The sequence below is a fragment of the Canis lupus genome, chromosome 8 (assembly GCF_003254725.2).
Source record: "Canis lupus dingo isolate Sandy chromosome 8, ASM325472v2, whole genome shotgun sequence".
Classification (NCBI taxonomy): Eukaryota; Metazoa; Chordata; class Mammalia; order Carnivora; family Canidae; genus Canis; species Canis lupus.
The window spans coordinates 65,574,944-65,580,042 of record NC_064250.1 but is presented as its reverse complement, the minus strand read 5'-3'; the positions used below and the strand labels follow the sequence as shown (position 1 = coordinate 65,580,042).

The 5,099-nt window shown below is 52.4% G+C and overlaps 1 long non-coding RNA gene across 1 annotated transcript in view; it reads right to left on the bottom strand.

The window, feature by feature from the left end:
- Positions 1 to 3,222: 3,222 nt before the first annotated feature.
- Positions 3,223 to 5,099, bottom strand: part of LOC112657694 (uncharacterized) — a 20,583-nt gene continuing 18,706 nt past the window's right edge. Inside the window, exon 4 of the long non-coding RNA XR_003135231.3 lies at positions 3,223 to 4,299. This is a non-coding gene — a long non-coding RNA (uncharacterized LOC112657694). The remainder of the gene's footprint in view (positions 4,300 to 5,099) is intronic.

Below are 5,099 nucleotides of genomic sequence, written 5' to 3'. Positions count from 1 at the left end.
CTTCTGCTAGCCCTTGTCACTTTTACAGCCACTTCGGAAAAAGGGGAGGAAAAGGGCAATCAACCCTTTTCCCATTCTATTCCAAAGGGAAATTCATGCTCCTTCCAGAAAACCAGAAGGCAAAAGAGAAGTAGAAGAATAAAGGGGGGGGGGGATCCCTGGGTGGCTCAGCGGTTTAGAGCCGCCTTCAGCCCAGGGTGTGATCCTGGAGTCCTGGGATCGAGCCTTGCATCGGGCTCCCTGCATGGAGCCTGCTTCTCCCTCTGTCTGTGTCTCTGCCTCTCTCTCTCTCTCTCTCTCTCTCTCTCTCTCTCTGTCTCTCATGAATAAATATATATAATCTTTAAAAAAAAAAGATTAAAAGAAGAATAAGGGGGGAAAAAGCAACCTAGCTGCACCGTACAGATACAGGCTGTGAACGTGGTTTCTCTGTGTGACTTTTCCTTTGCTGAACAGCATTGTGATCACGCTGTCGATGCAGCTTTGACTCGTGCTTCTGTCTCGACATTTGACCGCCCTGTCTCCCAGGTCACCGTACTCCTACAAACACGACTTTCCACACCAGCATCAATTTCGGGCGGCGGACCGACCACGGTTCACTTAAACATCCACTTCTGTTGGGTGCTCAGGCTATTTTCAATTTTTCTTTCATAAATGGCAGCTCAATTTACATCTCTGGGCATAAAGCTCTTTCCACATTTCAGATGATTTCTTTGGGCCAGATTCCCAGAAGTGGAATTACTGGATCAAAAGGTAGGAGCATTTTAAAGGTCCTTGATACAGATTGCCAAATTTCTTTCCAAAAGGGTTGTATCGATTTATGTTCCCCAAAGCTAAGTGTGCATTCCTTCTTCTCCCCCCTCTCACCTGCCTTGAGCTTCTTTGTACTCCTGTGCCCCCCTGGGGGATGAAGGTCCTGACTCATTGCTGGAATCGGGATTCCCTTCAGTCGCGGAGTGGTTGATGCCTTTCTCACGGCTCAACAACCCTCCAAAAGTTTCCTGGTGACTGAAGCCGGATGCCTTGTTTAGAAAAGGTGTGCCTGGTTCAGAGGCTGCCAAATCTCCACGTAGGAGCAGGAATGTTCCTGGAAAGTGCAAACTCTGCTAGCCTGCCCCTGATTCTCACCCTGGCAGCTGGCTCCTGAGATAACCTTCCTGGGGGGGGGGGGTGCAGGGTGGTGCCACATTTCCACCCTCACCTAATGCCACTGCTCCAATGAGGGCAGTGGATTCCAAAGGAACTCCTATGGGTCCGTGTTTGTAAAGCAAAGACAAAACCCGAGAGCAAAAAAGCAAAGTCGCAGACGCACAGGCTGCAGGAGGCACCCCTGACCCGGAGGCACCCCTGACCCAGGCAGGCCGACCGCAGCTCGTCTGCAAGGCTCGGACCGCAGCTCATTCGCATGCGACGGAGGAAGGGGAAGTCGGCTTGCATTAGAGATGATTAAACTGGAGGCCCGTGATTTATTTGTGAAATTCCCCGGGGGGAGCAGGAAAAAGAGAGAGAGAGAGAGAGAGGACAGAGAAGGGGGTGGGGGGCAATAGGGGAACGGGACAAAGGAAATATGATCAGAAATAGAAAGTTGGAGGTGAAGACACAGGGATTGAGAAGGTGCGGGGAGGGGAGAGCGCGGGGCAGTCACGCAGGAAAAGAAAAAGTGAGGCCAGAGGGCAGAAACGGCAAGAAAACTGTAGGGGGAAAAAAGAGAAAAAAGGACAGGAGAGGCTGCGAGGCGGAAATTGGAAGAAAAGAGAATGGGGATGAGGATTCGCTGCTCTAAACTCAATGACACGGAGGGAAAAAGAGAATCCGGGCGGTGGAGACGGAGGGAGGGTCGGGGCGCATGGAGGGAGGAGCACCTGCCCTCTCCCCACGTCGCCTCCTCCCGCCCAGGGATGCAGCAGGGGCGGGAGGTGGGGGGAGCTCGGGGAGGGCGCGGGGACCCCGAAGCGCAGGGTGCAGGCTGTCAGGAGAGGGTCGCGCAGAGCGGGGGCCCACGGGGAGATCCGGTCCCGAGGCACGCTGCGACCTCCAAGGGGAGCCGACGACCGCAGGCGGCGGGCCGGGCCGAAAGCGGGCGGCGGGCCGGGCCTACTCGTGCATCCAAGGGGATGTCAGGTGCACGGCGAGCGAGAGCCCCGAGGCCGTGGAAGGGAATCACCAAAGTTGCACGTAGCACCGGCCCCGAGCCCCCGCCGGGTGGGGAGCTCGTGCTACCTGCAGGCGCCCGCGCATCCCCGCATCTCTGCATCCCCGCATCCCTGCATCCCCCGCATCCCTGCATCCCCGCATCCCCGCATCCCCCGCATCCCCCGCATCCCCGCATCCCCGCATCCCCGCATCCCTGCATCCCTGCATCCCGGCCTCCCCTCCCGGGACGCGCGACGGGGCGGGCGGGCCGCGGCGATCCCAGATGTCGACGCTAGAGAGCGCGCAAGGGTCGCCGCGCCGAGCCGCGTCCGCACGAGCAGCGGCGGGCGGGACCCGCGCGCACCGGGGTGCAGGCTGCAGGCTGCAGGGCTGCAGGGAGCCGGTGCGGCCGGCGGAGGGGTGCGCCCGGCCGCGCGGGGCGGGGGCGCTGGTCCCTTGCAAACCGATGTCGGGAAGTCATGCACTTTCTTTATCAGGGGGAGAAGTTGCCTCTGCATGGAGTCTTGGCAGGGCTGAGACAAGCACGTGTGGCACCAAAGGGGAGGCGGGGGCGTTGGTGGGCGGGGCTCCAAAGCGTACCCCGAAACCCCACCCCTCGGCTCCAGACTGTACCCCGAAACTGCTTGGGAGGAGAAACTCAGACCCCACCAGCACTCACCACTGCACGGAAGACACACGGACAAACACCCTTTCAGGATGGGGGGAGGGTGGGTGGGATGAACTTTAAAAGCCTTTTAAAGCAAAAAAAAAAAAAAAAAGGAAGCGAGGTTTGCACGAGGCTGAGGTACTTGAAATGATTTTTGTGTTGCAAATTGCTATGCTTTTACTGAGGCGCTGATGAAAATAAATGAAGCTCCTCTCTCTCTCTTTTTGCTAATAAATGAAATGAAAAAAGCACCATTATTATGCCACCTGCTTCTAATTCCTAATTGTGGTAACTTAATTCTCAGGCCGTTGTTAGCTGCTTAATATCACGGGCGCACCAGCGCATACACACGCAGCAAGCCCTCCCCACCCCCACCCCAAAGCGGTTTGGGTCTCTTTTGGGGGCGGATGAGTGAGAAGGTGTGCGGGCTTCGGGTGTTTATTGAGTTTGGTGACAGTTCCTATCATGAAACGTGCGTTTTGGGAAGGAGAAATCTTTATTCTCTCCAGCATCCCAAGGAGAGCAGAAGGCATAAAAGGACTTCTGAGATGCTCAAAATCTAAATAGTGCATGAAAAGCGATCGTTGAGGCCGTCCATATTTCCTCTATACCGAAATAGAATGGTGTATATTTGCTACAAAAAGAGAAAGCCTCCATTTTTATAAGCTGGTTCCTCAGTGCCTTCTATGAACCTCCAAATCACACAGTTCCCGGCACCCAGTACTATAGCTTCGGCCCCCAAATGAAAGCCTTTCTATCCCTAGAGTAGGAGGCTGGGGCATCTGATTTAAAATTCCCTCCTGGCAAGTAGAAATTACCAGACCCAACCACAATTTTCCCAAAGTCAAAAGCTGTATATGGCATATTGTCTAATTTTTCCCTAAAAAACTAAGCTTTTTTTTTTTTTTTTTTTTTTTTTGCTTGTTTGTATCTAATGGCCACTCTTTTTGTTGGGAAGTTCTGGAATATGGGACATATTGGGGAGATATCACAGGAGCCCCAAGAAGGTCAGAGTTAGGAGAGGAAAAAAATGTACCTGTAGTACAATCGGGAAAGGATGGGATCTTTCCTTTTGCCCCAACACATTTATCTTCCCGAGGAGTATGCAAACAGCTAAATAAATGCAAGAGAATAATAACAGTTTAATCAAGGACAATTTGCCGGTGTCGTTACATCAGTCAGGAAGGCCGAAGTGGCTTTTGTGAAACCAAGTGAAATCAACTTCATGCTTATTGCCATGGCCTCGTGGTCTTTGACTTCCTCGCCCGAGCCGAGGTTTTTCTCTTACTGTAAATGAAGAGCACGGTGGAACATGCAGGCTAAATTGTACGCAAGCCAGTTTGGGGCCTGGCAGGGAAAGCAGCCAGAGCCGGATCCCAGTTCAGAGTACCCTCCGAGTGTTGCAGCGACACATGGCGATGTCCTGGTGACTGTGAAATCCCGCTCTAGCAGATGAGAACCCCGTCCAGCTCGTAGCAGAATGGCAAGCACGGCCCCGTCTGAAAGATGAACAGAGTTCACCGGGGAGAGGATGCGCAATGGCCAGCCCCGAGTCGAGAAAAGCCAGGAGAAAGCACTCTGAATGAAACTTAGCAAGCTCTCAATGGAGCTGGAGCAGCAGGTGCTGCTAAATAACCAAAATAAGGTTGCAAGCAACAGATCCCATGTTTGCTGGGTTCTTCCCTACGCTGCCTGACAGGAGAAAGCCAGTGTATAAAAAATAATAAGCCCACATCTGCAGGCAGAGCTAGGCCGGTGGCAAGGAGATGCATCGAATGAACCCCCAATTCGGGAAAATATGCGAAAGGTTTGCTCTCTCAATCCTCAGGAAGAACAGCAAGTGGAAAATATGTGTCTGGGCCATAGTGAGGTAGGGCGGATGAAACATTGAATGTTAATGCGGATCATGATCAACCTAGAGTGTCTTATTTACATCTTAAGCTATTTGTTGCTGATTCTCTATGCAACTGTTTTGTACTGGAATTCTCAAAGCTGAACCAGAAGCATTTAAATGACCCCTTGCGTTTGTTTTGTGTCTTCTAGAAGGCTCACACACACACACACACACACACACACACACACAGCCGGTCCCAAGTCTATGCACACAGGCAGAGTGTTACCCCCCCCCCTTGTCTGTACAAATCTCTGGCATCTCTATATTCCCAAACACAGGAGAATCTATGTATTTATTTCTCTCTTGAACTCAACTACGAAACACAAGTCAACACTCTTAAATGTCATCTTTTAATACCTCATATAAAAGGCAAACTTTTCCTAACATGCTTTCCACCGATCCTAT